Source organism: Spermophilus citellus, assembly GCF_964194105.1.
Source record: "Spermophilus citellus genome assembly, chromosome: 12".
Classification (NCBI taxonomy): Eukaryota; Metazoa; Chordata; class Mammalia; order Rodentia; family Sciuridae; genus Spermophilus; species Spermophilus citellus.
The window spans coordinates 1,663,824-1,681,741 of record NC_138198.1 but is presented as its reverse complement, the minus strand read 5'-3'; the positions used below and the strand labels follow the sequence as shown (position 1 = coordinate 1,681,741).

At 47.0% G+C, this 17,918-nt stretch overlaps 1 protein-coding gene across 3 annotated transcripts in view; it reads left to right on the top strand.

The window, feature by feature from the left end:
- The first annotated feature begins 750 nt into the window (after positions 1 to 750).
- The window catches only part of SYK (spleen associated tyrosine kinase), a 90,447-nt gene continuing 73,279 nt past the window's right edge, over positions 751 to 17,918 (top strand). For all 3 annotated transcript variants that reach the window (XM_081263308.1, XM_081263307.1, XM_081263305.1), the window contains exon 1: positions 751 to 882. The gene's annotated coding sequence lies outside the window, so the exon portion shown is untranslated. The remainder of the gene's footprint in view (positions 883 to 17,918) is intronic.

Genomic DNA, 17,918 nt, shown 5'->3' with positions numbered 1-17,918 from the left:
CCCATAAAGGGAGCTCTTTGGACTCTGCGGGTCTCTGGGCCACAGCGTGAGCAGGTACCTTGGCCTGTGGACTGCAAACACACCAGACAATGAACAAGAATGATTCTTTTTCCAAGTGAAGGCATGGTTAAAATTAGAAAAAAAAAATTAAAGAAAAAAAAGAAGAGAAGGAAGAGAAGGAGGAGGGGAGGAGGAGGGGAGGAGGAGGGGAGGAGGAGGAGGAGGAGGAGGAGGAGGAAAAAAGGAGGAGGAGGAGGGGAGGAGGGGAGGAGGGGAGGAGGAGGAGGAGGAGGAGGAGGAGGAGGAGGAGGAGGAGGAGGAGGAGGAGGAAAAAAGGAGGAAGAGGAGGAAAAGGAAAAGAAAAGAAAAAGAAAAGAAGAAAAAGGGACCCTGAGTGCCTCAGGGCCTCAGGAGTCACAGATGTCAGCCAGGTGGTGGGGAGGACATGGGCAGCTAAGGGCCCAGCTGTGGTTCATGTTGTTAGCTGTCCCATTCTCTTTACATGGGACGGCTCCTGGCCTGGCTTGTTGAGCTGGGAGGAGGGAAGGGGAAGGCGGAGCGCCCCGTCCAGGCTTCTCCCCCGCTGCAGCCTGCAGGGCCACCGGCCCTGGCGTTGGGGTGCACAGGTGCCGTCAACCCGGCGGGCCAGGGAGAGCCTGGGCGGCGGCCTGGAGGAAGTGCGGGCCGCCGGCCCTGGCGCGTTAAGGAAGTTGCCCAAAATGAGGAAGCGCAGCGAGCCGGGGGGCTGAGGCGACACTGGCGACCGAAGAGCCCGGAGGAGCGGGCGGCCGGCGCGGGTCCCACCGTCCCCGAGGACGCGCCCGCTCCAGCCCCGCGCCACCGACGCGCTCGCGGCCGCGCAGGCCGCCTCACCTGGCCCAGGTAGGTGTGGCCGCGCTCGCTCCAGGCCGCCGCCCGGGGCGCCCCCGAGGCGCAGGTGGTTAGGAGGGTGGCGACGGGGAGGCGCGCGGGGCGCTGTCCTTCGCCCCCGTCCTGCGCGCGCCGGGCTCGGGGCCTTTGGAGGAGGACACTGAAGCCCCCACCGTTACAGAAGAGGTAGGTCCCGCCGGCTCCTGTCCCCACGGAGCCGGGGTCCAGCGCCTGCGCGGCGAGAGCGGGGCCGGGGCGGCCGGGGGCGCGGGGGCGCGCGGAGGGTGACCTGGGGACCCCCGCGCGCTGGCCTCCAGCCTGGGCGCACCGGGCGGGAGCCGGCGAGGTCCTGGGACGCGAGGCCGGGACAGGCACAGCCCCGAAGCTCCGTCTCTGAAAGAGAGCATTCCCTTTGGCCGCTTGGGCGAATCCAGTAGGAAGGGATCGAAATACTGAAATATCAGAAATGTTTCCCAAAGTCAGTGGATCAGGGTGGAGACGCGCGCAGGCTTCCGAGGCTTGGCAGACGGGTCTTCTGCTCTAGAAAGAGCAGTTGCGTGGAGAAAAGAAACCTGGAGAACCCCTCCAACATGGAGCAGGATCCCTGGGTCCAGGTGGGCGCAAGTTCACTGCCAACGAACTCAGCCCGTGAAGGACTCTGAGTCAGAAAAGTTTTAAGTGGGAAAATGTAAATTTGAGTTAAATATTTGAGGAAGGGGGCAATATGGCTTCCAAGTCACTCACCCAAGGACTGTACAAATGTAGTCGCTGCTGCTGTTTGAATGTTCGAGAAACTAGGAAGACAGTCATTAGAAAAATTAGAGTTTGCAAGTTTTGGGGTTTTTTTTTTTTTGAAAAAAAGTGAGAAGCTATTGCAGATGATTTTCTGAGTTCTATCTGACTGATGAAAGATTGGGTTGAACTCCAGTAAAACCATCGACTGGAAGAATTTTTTTTTTCTTTTTCTCTTCTTTTTCAACCTTCACCGAATTCCAGCATGTAATAAAAAGATTTGGAAATGTGCCATGTCTGAGTACTCATTTAGAAAAAAAAATTGATCATGTAATGTCTGAGAATTCCTGGAGTAAATGGGGTTGGTTCTGTCATCTGATTTCTTTGTTTTAGTTAAGAATAAATTCATGGGCTAGGGTTTGGCTCAGTGGTGGAGCGATTGCCTAGCTTGTGTGAGGCACTGGGTATGATCCTCAGCACTGCATATGAATAAATAAAGCATTTTTTTAAAAGAACAAATTCATTGCCTTTACACAGGCAACTGTTTAATTGAACACTAAATACATGGATGATGTCTCTCTTTCCTGCAAAGCAAGTCAAAATAGGGGATGGGTATATTTATATTTGAACTAAAAGAAAAAGGTTTAAAGTGACAAACCTTACCAATTCAAGTTATGTGTCCTTATTTTGTTCTATCTAAACCATACGTTTGTTTTAGTATATTTAGAGAAATTTTGCAGTAAAACAAATTATGTTATCCTCTGTATTTGAAATGCTTATAGACATTGGGTTTTATAAAAAAAGTCTTCATAATTAGAATATTTTTTAATGTTTTAAGTTAGGATAAAAATGGGGAATATACTTTAGATCTTTACCTTTCCCGAGGGAGAACATTGGTAGGCCGATTATTTTATTACTAGGTCTGCGTTTCAGAGATGATTCTTGTTGGTCTTCCTTGGGCTGGTGTTTAATATTCTGAATGCAGGTCCAATCACTCTGTTTTTTAAACCGAACACCTCTTGTAGAACTTTACTCATGCACCATGTTATTTGTTCATAGTCCTCCAAAACCTTTGTGCCAAGATATGCCTCAGAATTCAGCCTTTTGCAGAATTTGGAATTTTAAATTTAGAGTCTCAATTTCAGAATTTAGAAAGGTGGATAATATGTGCATACCAACACCCTGGGTTCCATACAGCTCCAATACACTCCAGTAGCACCCTGCTGTCCCTCACATGAATCCTTGAGCACTTTCCCGGTTAACATATTCATAATCTAAGTGGAATAAATAAAGACTATAAATAGCTGTGTGTCAGTTTGGGGCAGGTGTTGTCACTATTGAAGTTCCCCAAAACTTACCAAAAAAAACCCAGAAAACCAAAAGCCTTCCTTTTCAGAACTGAGTCTGTATTCAACTTCTTTGAACCACTGTCTGTTTTGAAAGCAAAGGACCTTGACATTGTCCAGTAACTCACTCTTTCCAGTAACTGGGCGGGCAGTTCCCATCTGGTTCACCGAGTCTGAAATAGCAGCTAGCATTGAAGTTCCAATCAAATCAATCAAAATATGGATCCTTCCGTACAGTGGGTGTTTTCAGCCTTTAGCGATCTGGTTTCCAACAGCAAGGTTTGTGAAGGTCTTAGGATTTGAGAGCAAGCGGATGAGAGTTACTCAGAGAACAGGTTATCAGGACCCTGCACAGCTGCAGTGCGTCCTTGGAAGAAGCACGGTTTCCTGTCACTCTGCAGATGGCTCTATCTCCCCCTGCTATCTCTACCTGAGGAATGGCAGGGCAGTCTGTATCCGATATAATTTCTGCTTTCTCACCTTTCTTCAACTGCTCCCTCCCAACCCACTTCTCCTATCCCCATTTTCCACGTTTTAACACTTTCCTGCCTTTCTGTATTGAGTTAGCTGTAACTGGGTGGAGGAAAAAAAATTAGGAATTTAGGCCTTTGGGAATTTTTAAAAAAATATCTGCACACTTAGCCTTTTTTGTTTTTTCCTTCTTAAGCAGTTGAAATAAAAAGACAGAGTCCCAATGAGATTATCATCAAATTGCCCAAATTATGTCTTCTCACCTTAATCTTTGGATTTGAACAGGTTGGATTTGAACACCAGGAGATGGGAATTTTACTACTGAAAGATTTGGAAAAGATTAAAATAATAATTAGGCTAACTGAATTTTAGGAAAGTGCATAATTTTGATATTTTGTTATCAGGAAATTTTTCTATTTGCTTATAACTGACAAAAGTTAACTTGTATCCATTTGATCTTCCTTCCTTCCTTCCTTTTTTTCTTTCTTCCTTCTTTCTTTCTTTCTTTCCTTCCTTCCTTCCTTCCTTCCTTCCTTTCTTTTTTTTTAACTTTAAGAATCAACTTTGTAACTTTTACCCTGTATCTCTTGAAAGGTCCTTGAGTTGAAATGTTAAATACAATCAAATTTATCCAAAGTCCAAAACTACCCAGAGAGAGACTATTTCAGTTATGTTCCATTGGGTTTAACAAATCAAAAGTGGTGCTCTCATTCTTCTTTTATTTCTTGGAAATCACGTCTTTATTTCTGGAGGTCAGCCAAAGCCGATGGTGGAGGGAAAGGTGGAACAATTAGGAATCTTGGTGATGGCACTATCCCTCGCCTCACCCGGTAGGTGCTTGAGCTTTTCTCATGGATATTCTCTGGGGGAACAAGGAGGGTGCTTCCCCCTGATGCTGGTCCTGAATCCTGAGGCTGGGGAGGCTGCGATCCCCACAGCTGTCCTCCAGGACTGGGCAGGGAACACAGGTGTGGGGACACAGTGGGGCCTTCCAGCCTGGTGTGCCCAGAGATGCTGTGACCCCTGTGAAGACCAAGCAGGCCAGAAGCAGGTCTGCAGGAGGGGGTCAGACTGGGGTCCAGGTAACGAGGCCCTAACCCTAGGTACTGTAAATGGGGACATAGATGGCCCAGGGCAGAGATGTACAGAAATCGGCAATTTAAAGAGAGACTGACTTATTTGGGCTCTGCCTAACTATAAAATCATTGAATGTACATGTGACTGACTCTTGCCTCCCTCCATCTGTTTGACTTCACTGATAAATCCTCATTCTACCTCCATCAATATGATACTTTATTGCATCTATCAGTTCCCATTGATTTGCCATGGACATGTTGGATGTGCCCTGGGCTAATTTACCTTTTTTTGTTTAATTTAAATATTTAATAACTTCCTCTTTTATTCTTTCTATCCATGAGCTCGGCTCGTCAAAAACAAGCTTCTCAATTTTTTGAACTAGAATTCTTCTAGAATTCTCCTTATGTCCTTAAACTCAGTGGATTTGTTATTTTTACTATTGTTATTTTTTTAATGTGTCAGGTGCCAACAGTGTGCTGACTTCCTAGCCTGAGAATTGAGGAGTCGGTGGTCCCAGATCACCTGTCACCTTCTACCCTCTTCCCATATCGTCCCAGGATAAGTCTTGTATTATTTGAGGTTTAAAAGCTTTTGGGTGTTTGCTTTATTATGCCTCTAGGAGTACAGTCTGCACACAGATAACGGCATTGTCCACTCAGCACGCCAGGCCAGAAGCCACTGTCTCCCCACACCTGGGTTCCCTGCTGCAGCCATGAGGGGTAGCAGCTTCTGCCGTTCAACAACCAGGTGTATGTTGTGCTTAGGATATGGCCTGAGTGTGTCCCACAAAGCTTCGTGTGCTAGAGCCCCCCCCCCCCCAGTGTGGCAGTGTTGAGAGGTGGGGGAAGAGTGAGTAGTAGGTGGTTAGGTATTTGGGGTCACTACCCTCAGAAGGGATTAATGTAGCTCTTATGGAACCCCCATTAGTTCCCAAGGGAGTGGGTTGTTGTAAAAAAGCAAGTCTGGCCCCTGAAGTTTTCTGACTTTCTGTCTTATCGTGTGATCTCTTCTTCTTCCACGGGTTCCCTCCATGATACTGTCCGCCATGTTGTGATGTAGCCGTTAGGGGCCTTACCAGAAGCCAAACAGATGGAGCCACCTTATCTTGTATTTTCAGCCCCAGAGCATAAGCTGAGCTAGTTTCTTTTTTTTTTTTTTCATCAAATACCCAGATTCAAGAATTTTGTTATAGCAACAATAAACAGACGGATACAGCATATAGTATAATTACATTTTCTTTCTTATACCCATTTTTGTTTTTTTTCTGCAGCAGAACTTTGATCTGTTTGGGGGTTTTCTTAGTTTGCACTGTTCCTATGATAATTTTCTTCTCAATTATCTGAGAATAAAAGTGGATATCCCTCTTGACAGAGGTTTCCATAATCAGATAAACCAAGTAATCTCTCAGTTTTATTTTCTTTCTCTTTTTCTGGGAAATTCTTCTGCTCTCTTCTGACAGTGGCTCTCGTTTTGCTGTACATGTACTCACAACCTTGGGGAGCTTGTTGACTGCATGTATTTTCTGCCAGTTGTTTATTGCACTCTTTGTTTTGCTTTTTGGAGTATTCAAATGCATCTTAAAAACTTCCATTTACATTTTACCTCTTATAAATCCATTCCCATAATTGTTGAACACATTTCCCTCAACTTTGTGTTTCTGCATTTGTTGGTTCACCTATTTATTTTTCACTGCGGTGAAACATCTATATTTTAAATCAGTGTCCTTCTCACCACTGTATTTGTTCCCGCCCCAATGTTTTATTATATGAATGAGGAGAATTTGTATTTTTTCTGGGGAGACCATGAGCCTTTAGCCAGAGACTTGGTCTTTGCCTCGATTTCCCTGCTTCCTAATGCGGATGCTGTGTAGTGTGAGCTGTCTCTGCTCACGTGTGAGCGACACTGGGTGGAGTGGAGTGGAGTGGTGAGCCCCTGCAGGGCCTTCATGCAGGTGATGTGCATAGAGATCCTCCAGGAGGACTTCTCCTGAGACCACGCCGTGCACCTGCCGTGGGGCATCTTGGGGGCCGGGGGCTTCTGCAGCCCCTTCTGGAAACACAGAGTGACCCTTTGCTGCTCCTTCACCAGCCTTTTGGATTTGCTTGGGCAGAGGAAGAATGCTGAGGCTGTTTTTATCTTAAGTGCTAAGAATGCTTGAGATCATTGATTCACATCATGTCTCAAACTCACGTTTATTGAAGACTTTTACAGATGGTGGTTGAGAGTTGGGAGTCGACGTCTCATTGTGTTCAGATCCCCATTCTAGATTTTTAAGCTACTCTTGAATGGAACGATCCCAGGGGCTGTTCTGATACCAGAGGCAGTGCCTGGTCCCTGGCTGTGGTCAGGACTGACCGACCTGTTGCAGCCCTACTGGGGGAGGCAGGGAATTTGGGGATCTGCCCCTGCAGTCTTGGATGGAGGCTAATAACTGTACTCCCAGAGAGGTTTCACAGGAACGGCCACAACTTTGAGAGTGAGTTTCTTTGATCTCCAAGAGGGGAGAACTCTCTGCATTTCTCGTTCTGGAAAGTTCTCAACTACACATTGGTACATGTGGGAAGGGAAGAATTCAAATGCCAACAACAACAGGGGCCCCCTGACCTCTGCCCTCCAGTGCCACGGTGGGAAAGCAGTTTGGTACGTGTCCTCCCAAGCCTTGTCCTGTGTGTTCATGTACATATGTGGGTACATATATTGATCTGCAACAGCTCCCATGTTAGGTGTGTTCATGAAACCTTCATTGCTCTCTGACTGACAGCTCCATACCTGGGATTATCTTAATTTATTCCACCAAGTTAAAAATAGGTAGCTTATTGAGAGGCATTTAGATTCTCTGTCCTAATTTTTGATGTTTCAAGTCATGCACGTTTTCTTTTCTTTCTTTTCTTCTCCTTTGCTATCCGCATGCGCCATCTGGGTCATCTTTATCCCAAGACAGCTGTTGGTGCTGTCCTTCCTTCAGGCCACTGTTGGAGTTTTTTTTACTTTAGCAAGTGGGCGGCTCCTTTCCAAGGAATGCAGTTAAGACTTTGTTTTTATTAAATGACACGGGACATGCACGTGGTTTTGGTCACGCGTGGCGGTACAGACGTTCTCTCCTGCCCATGAGCTCCATCTCCTCGTCCATCTGTTTGCCCATTGGGTGTCTCTGCCTGGTGGCCCCAGCTTTCCTGACCTGACCTGTTTGGCATTTCCAGGTTGCGCACTGGTCTGTTTTTCAAGGTGCCCTGGGTATTTTGAGGCTGCATCTGTGATAGTACCATCTTGCATCCTGTCCCCCATGAGACAGAAACAGGATAAGACATGGACACACACAGGGCAGCATGAGCCTGTAGACCAGGCCCTTCCTGTCTAAGCCACCTGAACTTGACATCCTTCCCTTTAGAGGACCTTGTTCCTGTTTAGGAGCCGGGGAGCTGGGGACGGCCTGGCTGCCTGGGGGCACTTCTCCCTCCAGGCCCTCTTCTGCTTCCCTGCTCTGTCCCCCCTGCTGCCTGCCTGCTCTGGGGGTAGAGGTCTCCTGAGCAGCAGCCTGTCTTCTTCACGGGTGTCCCCCCCACTGACGGCCTGCGTCCTTAGCACCCCAGCACACTGATGGCTGTATTTTCTGCCAAGTGCTCCGAGTGTCATTTCTTTCCTTTCTCTGCATTTACAGCGGCTGCCTGGGCTTGAGGCGGAAGTCCACCACTTCCTTTTCTTAGTGACTCTGGTCAGCTGATGGCCATGGCTGTTGGCGGGGGGGTGGGGTGGGGTGGGGTAGGCCCAGAGAGCAGGAAAGAGAAGAGACGTGCTAGAGCAGGGGAGCGTACGTCCCAGGCCTTGGTGTTGAGTTCCGAAATGCTGATGGCTTCTGTGGTCTTCACCCGGCACCCTTTGATCCTGTGGCCCACTCAGGAAGTCTAAGAAGAAAGTCCCACCTGACGGCCATGTTGCTAATTAGGACAGCGCAAGTCCAAGATTTCTAGATGCTCAACTAAAGATGCAGAGGATGTGGGAGGTGACAGGGATCATGGGGACCATCTAGTTTGACCTGTTTAGAGGCAATGAGACTCACTAAGCCATGTTGCTGGGACGCCAACCTCACACCCAGAGTTCTTAGAGACAGGGTCTCACGGAGATGTTGAGCACCTCGCTTTTGGCTGAGCACCAGCCTTTTGCTGAGGCTGGCTTTGAACTCACAATCCTCCCGCCTCAGCCTCCCAAGCTGTTGGGATTATAACCACTGCGCCCGGCTAACTAAAGGAATCTTGAAAAGGCAGAGGGATGACCTGAGCTTGGCATAAGATATGTCGGCCTCACTCTTCACCCACTAGTGACAGAAAACTTGCTCTGATCCCTCTAGCTTTGTGTTGAGCAATTAAGCAAATTTCATAAGAAATTGATAAAACCTCTGGCCCCGTGACTGGTAAATATGAGCACATTGGATACATTTGCACAGCTGTCCCCCTTCCACAGAGACTGAGTTCACTCCCAAACCCCCGTCAGAGTGAACTGGCGTCCCGTGGGAAGCTCTTGGAAAGGTACACTGTGCAGTCACCCGCTCTGTCACTCTCCAGCACACCTTCATGTCCGCTCTGGTTGGGAGATGGCTTGGATGCCCCCCAAGGTCCCTGGGATGATAGGTTCCAGTCTGAGCATGGTGGTTTGTGGAGGTGCCATGGAATCTTTAAGAAATGGAAGCTGGTAGGAGGCGCTGGGGTCGCTGGGACCCTGTTCTGACTGATGATGTTTCTCTCGTGAGTTCTCACAAGAGGCTTGTTGCAAAGGGGGTGATCCTGGATCCTCCCTCTCTCTGCTTCCTGGCTCAAGATGGGACTGCTTTCTCCAGTGAACTCTGGCCATTGATCCTCTCCAGAACCAAGCTGATTCAGGCACCATGACCTTGAATCTCCAAAACTGAGCCAAGTCAACCTTTTTTTTTTTTTTTTTAATCCCTCGGTAGGCTGTGTCAGGTATCTTGGTATAGTGATGCAAAGCTGACTAATGTCGTATCTGTGGCTGTCCCTCACAGGGGTAGAATTGGTTCTGCCTGACTTCATCACTACCTTTTGGGCTGGGAAGGAGAAGAACTAGGTCTTCTGCAGCATTGGAATAAAATGGGAGGAAAAAAGAAATTTGAGACTCATTTCCATTTAGTTATGGAAACTTTTGTGATGCAGGTGGGTTTTTGATGACCCAGGCAAGAAAGGACATCTTGTTTTTTGGGGAGAAGGACACCTTCTAGAAGGGAAGCAGAAGGTGAATATTTGTGAAGGACAGTCTCCCTGAAGGAACAACATTTTCTGCAAAAACATAGATGCAAGAAGTTCTGTCTAGTTTAATTCTTTTAAGTAAACTCTGGAAACGGTCAGTTCCCATTCATAGAGGAATGGCGTATTAGTTTGCTCAGGGCTGCTGTAACAAAGCACCCCGTGCTGGCTGGATCATACAGCAGCATGTGTTGGTCTCAGTGTTCTGGAGGTCAAGAAGTTCAAGATCAAGGTGCTGGCAGGGTGGTTCCTTCTGAGAGGCAGGAGGAAGAATCTGTCCCAGGTCTCTCTTGCCTGGCTTATAGATGGCTGTTTTCATCTTCACAGGCCATTTTCTCCCAGGTGTGCCTCTCTCTGGCCAAGTTTACCTTTTGCATAAGGACACTATTCATGCTGGATTTGGGCTCTTCCTAGGGACCTCCTCCTAATTTAATCACCCCTCTGGAGACCCCATCTCCAAGTAAAAATCCAATATGCAGTTCTGGGGGTTAGGATTTCAACATTTGAATTTAAGGAACATGGGGGTGGACACAGTTCAGTCCATCCGTCTGGCCTCTCTCTTGGTGTCTGTCCTGCGGTGCCATCAAGGGCCCCAGAGTAGTCTCTCCCTGGCCACCTGAATGGGTTCGATACACAGAGGGCTATAGAGCGTGGTACATGTCAGAACCAAACCTCAGCCAAGCTGAAGTCTTCACATACAGTGCTTCCTGTAGGTAGACTGGCAAAAGCCTTTTAAAAAAGAAAATAAGACAGGGGCAGGAGGTGACGAATGGTAGATGGGAGAGCCAGGAGCACAAGTCAAAACTGTCACGGAGAGAAGAGCAATAGACTGGAATTGCATGCAGAAATCAGTACAGAGCAGGGAATCATCCACATCTGTCAGGGAGGGGGGTCAGGGTTTTGAATAAATGGTACCAGGAAAGCTGGCTAATCATTTGTAAAATAAAACTGAATTTCATGGAACCCATCTAGACGTCCATGAACAGATGATTAGATAAAGAAATTGTGGTTACATTTACACAGTGGAATATGACTCAGCCATACAGAAGAATGACTTTATGACATTTTCCTGTAAATGGATGAATCCGGAGACTATCATGCTAAGAGACATAGGCCAGTGCCCCCCAAACAAAGGTCAAATGTTTTCACTGATATTTGAAAGCTAACCCACAATAAAAGGGGGCGGGGAGAAGAGAAGTTCCATAGATTAGACAAAAGGGAAGGAAAAGAAGGGAGAGGAGATAGGAATAGGAAAGACAGTAGAAAAGCATCTAACCTAACTTTCCTATGAAAATACCTACGTGAACCCCACCACCATGCCCACCCACAAGAACAGGGTCCTAATTAGAAGATGTATCTATGCTTACATAATTTTATCAAAATGGATTCTATTGTCATATATAACTAAAGAGCCAATAAAATAGAATTAAAAAATAAGCATATCTAAATGAAATCATAAAACTTAGGTGAACAGTTTAATAATATTGTGGAGTAAAGAGGTCGTTCTACATATGATAGACATAGGAATTCACAATAGATAAAGACTTATAAGAATGACTTCCTAAAAGAAAACCCTTATGCAAATGAAAAAAGAAAATCAGTAAAAAAAAAAAAACCCTGTAAGCTCCAATAGCTTTAATATGTAATAAGTTCTTTTGAATCAATAGGACAAAGAACATAAGGGAGAATCCGCAGGGCCATTTGGTAACAGCTTTGGATGAAACACGCAAGTACTTTGACTCAACAATTTCACCTTTGGGAGCTTATTGCACATACATGTTAACAAAAGTGGGGAAATTTTTATGTATGCATACAGTAATTCATTGCAACATTTACTTTTGTAATAGCAAAAAAAAAAAAAAAAACAGGGAAAAGAATAGCTGTCAGGAAGGGACCTGGTTAAATAAATTATAGCCTGTCCATGCATATGATCTCTGCAGTCTTTTTACAAATATAGATATTAATTTTTATCTTGACACCAAATTATAATGATATCAAAGCTATATTAGTGAAAAAGCAGGTTGTCACATGTCACTTTATATTTTTCAAAACTCATGTGGGCACATAATGATGCAATTGACATTGGATTTTCATTTACCACATAACAGTGCATATCCAACTATGCAAATATGGGAGTGTGTGTGTGTGTGTGTGTGTGTGTGTGTGTGTGTGTGTGTGAATACGTAGAACAATCTGGAAACATGAGCAGCTAAGAGAGAGCAGCATTCATCTGAGGAGTAGACTTGGTCTGGAGAATAAAAAGTGAAATATGCATTTTTACTCTGTGTCTTTGCAAAGAATGTGAGTGTGTGTCTTTTTTAAGTTAGGGGAAAAAATAAAATAGGGTTTGCTTGGGGGTGGGGGATGAATAATATGAGAGAGAAGAAGCTCCCATCATGGGACTGTGGGTGCGATTCTGCCTTGTAGTGAGGAGGGAGCTCAGGTGGCAGCCCCGATTCTCAAACATGTTTGCACACCATGACCCTGGGAGCTTGACCCAATCCTGATGCAGAGGCCCTCCACCAAGAATGCTGGGGCGGCCCAGGGCACAGCCTCCCAGCCCGTCCCGTGATAGAACTAGTTAGCAGGATTTCCTAGCACACAAGCACACCTTGGAAGGCTGAGGAGGTTCCCACCAGACTGGAACAACTGGGATGCCGTGTATCATGGCGATGGTGTGTGCCTTTGATCGATCGTGGGACAGAATGTAGTAGTCTCTCCCTATTTCATGCATGTGTGTGTGAGAGAGAGACAGAGACACAGAGAAAGAGAGAACTCATGCACTGTTGTGGAGGTCTCACTGCACGGGAACTTGCAGTATAAGTCTGTCAGTCTGCAGAATTTGGAGAGGAAGGCGTTCGAGCGTTCTCAGTGCCCTCCCGGCAAGTGAGTAGCACACTTGGAGGAGGGGACGCACATCAAATAACTCCCAGAGAAGGAACGTGTGCACCCACCTCCATGCCATTGTCTGCACAGGATGATCGGAATCGCCTCCATCCTCGGGATTTACGTAACCCACTGCACTTAGTCGCTCTCAGACCGTGTGTCATGTGCCTGCTAACGTGAACTGTTGTTGTTTTTTTTCCCCCATGAGAAGGATACAGACAGCCTCACTGCTGGTTGAGAATTTGGGCTATGTTAGGTCTCTTGGTGGCTGTGGCTTGGCATCCGGGCCTTGCAGGCTGCCGTAGATGTAACCTGAAGGCTGCTCTGTGCTGTCACCTCCCAGGCCATGAACGCCTCCATCCACACTGTACACACTCGCCCAGGACAGTCCCAGAGCGCACGCCATGCACGTTGTAAGGAAATCCCTAGGACTATGGCTTTGTCCCATAAACATCCAGTCCCAAAAGCGCAGTTCCAAGAGTCCTCTCTGAGGGAGTGTAGTTGGCGCAAGCAGACCAGGTCCCTGGACGTGGGGCACAGACTTTGCTTGAAGTTGCCTAAGCTCTTGCTACCTCACCTGCAGAAGGAGGCTAAAAATACCTGCCCCTGGGATTGTTGTCAGGCTCTGAGGAGCTCCCTGCAAAGCACAGAGACCAATAGCTTGTGAAGAACAGGCCCTCCGCAAAACATTCATGGTCAAGTGCAGAAAATCGGGGATAGATAGCTGCGGGTTGCCTGGGGTTTGAAAAAAGGGTCTGTGTATGAGTCACATGAATTTAAGACACGTTATGGGAGGGTCACAGCAACAGAACGGCGGTTGCCCAACAGGGTCTCCTGACTTTGAAGCAAGCTTTCTGTAAGCTGATCATGTGTTGGGGAATTAGTAAGTTAGGTTGAACGAGGAAGAGAGAGAGTGTATGTCCCCCCCTCCCATCCCTAATCCTTGGGCAGGGACACCCTTCCCCATACCACTACTTTTACTTTGAAGCCCTAAAACCTTTGTCACATGATTTTTGACCTCTATTGTATACTTTTAAAGCATCCAGTTGGGGACCATGCCATGGACCTTTTTGTAGGTTTGTACTTCTAGAAGGATACCTTCTTTGCATGTTCTGGGTCCTCTCAAAGTTCCTTTCTAAGAGTTTTAGAGAAGCTTTGGATATAATAAACTAGATATTTGGAGAAAAATGTAACCATCCTTCTAATTAAAAAAAAATAATAATAATAAAATAGCAGATCTTCCAAATTTGGCCCAAGTAGGAGAAATTTCTGGAAGGGAGAGGTGTCTGGGCCACACAGACTATGTTCCTGGGGTATGTTTATGTGATACCCTCATGACCTGCAGTCCCCACCGCCCTGGTCTCAGGGAGGGCACTGCCTGGTGCCCAGGTGTGTACAGAAGGCCTCTCTCTGACTTCCCCCATGGAGATTCCACATGGAGCCATTTATATTTCAATTACTTAAAATTAAGTAAATATGAAAATTAAGTTCTCCAGTCACACCAGCCATATGTGCAGGGCCTGCGGCCACATGTGACTTGTGGCTCTGTGTCAGACATAGGTGACAAGCATTTCCATGGTGGCAGCAAGGTCTGCTGGATGCCAGGTGGGACTTGAGCCCACGGAGTCAGCCCACGAGGAGCCCAGGGGTGCAGCTGGCCTTGACCTGCCACCCACCTTTCCTGGTCGATCATGCCCAGGGCTGAAACGGTCCACTCAACACAGCAGCCTTCTGGGAGGGGAGGGGGGACAGTAGAGGATAGGAAGGGCAGCAGAATACAACAGACATGAGTATGGCAATATGTAAATCAATGGAAGTATAACCGATGTGATTCTGCAATCTGTATACGGGGTAAAAATGAAGTTCATAACCCACTTGAATCAAAGTGTGAAATATGATATGTCAAGAGCTTTGTAATGTTTTGAACAACCAATTTAAAAAAAGAAAGAAAAAAGGGGCACACCCAGGGCTGTAGAGTCTGTGGCACGCTCCCAGTGAGTCAGCAGGGGACTGGGCCAGTTCCCACTGGTGGCCTCGCAACAGTCTTACACAGGGGAACTCAGCTTTGGAGAAATCCAGTTAAGGAATCCTCGGATTAAGCGGCTCAGCAGACAGCCGGCCCTTTGTATCCACAGCTTCGGCAACATGGCAGGATTTAGCCAACGTCATACAGAGAACATTTAGAAACGATTGCATCTGTGCTGAAATGTGTGCGCGTGGCCATCTCCTGTGATTATTCCCTAAACCACGCAGTGTGGCGGTCATTGGCAGGACCTTTACATTCTGTTAGGTATTCGAGGTCATCCGGAGATGCTCTAAAGTGCAGGGGAGGATGGCATAGGTTAAATGCAAATACCCTGCCGTTCATGCCAGGGACCTGACCTGCTGTGCATTTGGATGTCCCTGGGGCGGGGATGTCTTGAAGTGGATCCCCTGCAGATACCGAGGGACAAGCAGAGTTCCTCAAAGAATTGAGTGACATTGTTGAAGAGGATTTTGAGGGAGTGGAGAAAAACCTTCGTACTCTTCATTGCGCTTTTGTTAAAACAAACAAACTCACTCACTCACTCCAGGGCTGGGGAGGGGGCTCAGTGGTTGGGCCCTTGCCTAGCATGTACTAGTGGTTCCAGAAGAATTCAAAAATAGTAAATTAAGATTTTTTTTTTTCGTTCCTGGGACTGTGTTGCACTGGGGGTTTTAGGCACCCTGAGTGTGATCGGAGGTCTTGCCCTGGGCTGAGAGGCAGGAGCATCCTGAGGCTCCTTGGCTGGGCAGAGATGAGTGGGACCCAGGGGCTGGGGACGCTCTCAGCCTGGGCCCCGACTCCAGCCCGGCCTCTGTCCCTGCCTCCGAGTGAGAGATGGGCCGTTTGCCTGTCTCTGAAATTCCTGTGCTGTTTAATGTGAGCAGAGATAAAAATACCACAAGAGAGATCACTCTGAAGGGCCTGTGACGTCTAAAACTTCCTGGCATGATTCAGCCTGGCACCAGGAAGTATGGTGACCCATGGCACGTGGACCCCACAGCCCAGCCACTCCACTGGGTGAGGGATGCCATGGAGGGCCTTCATGGGGTTGACCACAGTCAAGAAAACGGAGGGTTTTTCGGGTTCTTCACTCCTTGAAGGCCTTCTTCCTGCAGGATGTATTTTACGTGGCGGCTTTTGAATCTGGTCACAACTTCTCTGCCCTGTTTTCCCTCCAGCTGTGTCTGGATCAGTTTTGAGCCCCAGAACTTTCCCTATTGAGATATTAATTCCCCAACAAGTGATCTGTGTCCCCTGAGTCTGCTGGGCTCATGCAGAGAGCTGTAAATAATAATTAATAATAATAATAATAATAATAATAATAATAATAATAATAATAATAGGGTTTTCTGGGCCCCCTAAAGAGCTACAGAGAGTCTGCCTGGGCTGGGGCCCTGGGTGACAGAGACCTGCAGCACAGTGGCTTGGTTCAGGGTCCTTGTGACCCGAGCTGGCTAGGCAAAGCAGTAGCTCATACCAGTGAGTGTTTATGGGCAACACTGGGGCAGCAGGGTGGCCCTCAGATGCTGGCCCAGGCGGCTGTGGTGGCCAGGACATCTGTGTTGTTAGCAATGGGGCGACTTTGAGGCCGACGTTGAGAAGGGAGCCCTCCTCTGACCTTCTGATTCCCGATAGAGAGACCACAAACTTTAACTTCCCAGTCCTGAAATTACAGGTTGCCGTCCCTAAGCCCAGCTGGACCATCTGTCCTGGGTTGGACAGGTTTGCCACCCTGCAGGACCATGTGAACATTGCTTTCTGTCTTCTGGCTTGAGGTGTCACCACAGACAGGACCAGTATTTTTTTTTCCCAATCATTTTTTTTAAACTTTTGATAAGTTAAACTTGTGCATAATTGTGGTACACCATGATGTTATGACACATATACGCAGCGTGGAATGATCAAATTGAGCTTATTAATGTAGCCATCACCCTAAATACAGATCACATATCCCCCCCCCTCTAACAGAAGCTCTGAGCTCTTTGGCCAAGGTTACCTCACCCCACCCTCAGCTCCTAGTTTATCACTGTTTTATTCTCTGCTTTTGTGAGTTTGATTGTTTTAGATTCCGCAAATACATGAAAATGGGGTGTTATCTTTCTATGCTCAGCTTCTTTCACTCCACGCAATGTCCTCTAGATCTACCCAAGTTGTGATGACAGGATTTCCTCCTTTTTTATGGCTGAGTAATACTCCCTGTGTATGTATGTTACATTTTCCTTATCCATTCCCCTGTGGCTGGAAACTGAGGTTGATTCCTTTTCTTGGCTACTGTGAACATAGGGGTCCCATCTGTCTTTAGTACATGCATTTCAAATCCTGCTCAGAAGGGGGCTTGGTAATTTGTTTTAGGTAAGATCAAATGATTCACTTTTCCTTGAAGATGCTCTTTTAACCCCTGGAGACAAGGACTTATTTCTGGAAATTCATTTTACTCTAATTTTGTTCCTCTCCTTTATTTAAATTCTCTACTTCAGGGACACCAGTGTGGCACGTGTCAGATCCCCTTGGTCTTTCAACCTGCTCCAGCCACTCCGTCTGCTCCTCCATGTCTGCAATGTCATTGTCTCTTCTCTTCTTGCTGTTTGAAATAATAGCCTCCATTTCTCCCCCCCACTTTGGTATTAGGGATTGAACTCCAGCGCTCTTAACCCCTGAGCCCCATCCCCAGCCCTTTGTATGCTTTATTTAGAGACAGGGTCTCACTGAGTTGCCTAGGGCCTCACTACTTTGCTGAGGCTGGCTTTGAACTCACGATCCTCCTGCCTCAGCCTCCCAAGTCGCTGGGATTACAGGCGTGCCCCACTGTGCCCGGCCAATAGTCCCCATTTATCTTCTGCTTTCCCCCCACCCTGGTCTCTGCCTGCTACCTTCAGTGCCTCTTCTTGCCTCCCACTTTCTTCCTCCAACTTGTGGTCTCCTGCTCTGAGCTACTGTTGTAGCAGAGGGATGATTCTCTTCTGTTGGGGTCATGGCTTCACCTACCCTTTGGGACAATATCCAGGTAAGTGTCCCTTAGCTGCCCTTTGTTTCTCCTGCTATTTCTCTCCTTTTTTTTTAAATTTTTTTATTGGTTGTTCACAACATTACAAAGCTCTTGACATATCATATTTCATACATTAGATTGAAGTGGGTTATAAACCCCCAATTTTACCCCAAATGCAGATTGCAGAATCACGTCGGTTATTTCTCTCCTTTTATTCTTGTAGAGTAATTATGTAGACCTCTGATTGGTTCATCGTCTTTGAAATCAATCAT